Raw genomic sequence first — 1,492 nt, forward strand, 5'->3', positions numbered from 1 at the left:
TGGATTGGATTGTGAGGAATGATGAAAAACAAAACCGAAAACCAGGAGAAATGCCAGTGAAAAAAGAGAACAGGCTGAAAGGGAAAGGACTTTCGAGCTACAACGGATCAGCGCCGGCAAAGACGGGGGCCGCAGAAAGGGAAGGAGAAGATGCAAGAGACAAGGACAGCCAACAACCAAGCCTATCCCCGTGATGAACGATTTTATTTCGCGTGCACTCCAGGGGAAAAAATGGCAGCGTTTCCCTACTATGTCGTCCGTGTATCTAAGAATATATAGCAAGCTCTCGCGCATGACCGATTTCACCGGTAAAGCGAGGAACAACACAGGGAATAATACCTAAGCAGAAAAATGAATGCGCTTCATCAAAACACCACGTGCCCGAGGCTTCACTCTCAGCTTACCTATCGCTGCAAGCGTCCATGGCTGGTCCAAGGGAAGATGCGCGGCTATAAGTTGCTTACTGATCATCATGTCAAAGCTAGAGTGCACCGCGTCGCGTATAGCAGGAGACGTAAGCCGACGGAAGAGGAAACGGAGCAAGGAAGCACCTTTAGAAAACGCACGAAGAAAACTGAAAATGTGGAAAAGAGAGACGGAGAGGGCGAGTGTTAAAAATGGGTTGGACACCCTTGCAGGTGACTGACCGCCACGGCAAATTAATTAAAAACATTTTGATCGCCATCTGGTCTGGAGATCAGAGCTCCAAGCAGGAACAATGTTCCAGGACCCCAAGTCGGATGGCGGTTCCCACCGCACCTACGCACGCACTTATCCCTTGCTCTTCCCACTCGATCGCCTACGAGTGGGCAAGATTCTCTCGAAGCTTGCGAGGTGTGTGAATGGGTGTGGTGTGTATGTATGTAGCCATTTGCGAGCTCAGGCGATGACGAGGCCGATCCGAGCTGCCCACCTCTTTGACTTTCCGAGGGGCGGGAGAAAGTGCCACAATCTCAAACAAAGACCGTGACCAATGGACTACATACTTGCATTTCAAGTATTATATCTATGAGTCTGGACTTATGTGTGTGATTATTGCTTGCCAAGCGATCTTGGATTTCAGGATGATCATCCGACGACAAAGGATATGGTGACATCGCGATATCACCTTTTTTTAGAATAAATGATTGAAATTGGTACATGTCCCCACCCACCCGACAATGTCGCTATGAATATGGTAGATATTCAAATGATTTTATAATCAGTACTGACAAAGGCTTCTCTTTCGCTTTACAGGTAAAATCGAGTGTTATGACCTACGTAAGCCGGAAGAGCCTCAGGCATCCCCCCTCAACGGTTGCCGTCTTCTTCCTTGCTGCGCTTTTATCGCTCATGCTCGTCCAATTCCAAGCGTTTGTTGTGCAGATTCCAACGCCACCCGCCAAACGGGAGGTGAAGCCTCATAGCCTTGCGACCCCGCCGTCCGTACCCACTTCGCCCCCTGCCCTTCTCAAAATGGCAGACGCGGGCCGACGGGTCCTTTCCCCCCCCC

Source organism: Nannochloropsis gaditana, assembly GCF_000240725.1.
Source record: "Nannochloropsis gaditana CCMP526 unplaced genomic scaffold scaffold326, whole genome shotgun sequence".
In the NCBI taxonomy this organism is placed as follows: Eukaryota; class Eustigmatophyceae; order Eustigmatales; family Monodopsidaceae; genus Microchloropsis; species Microchloropsis gaditana.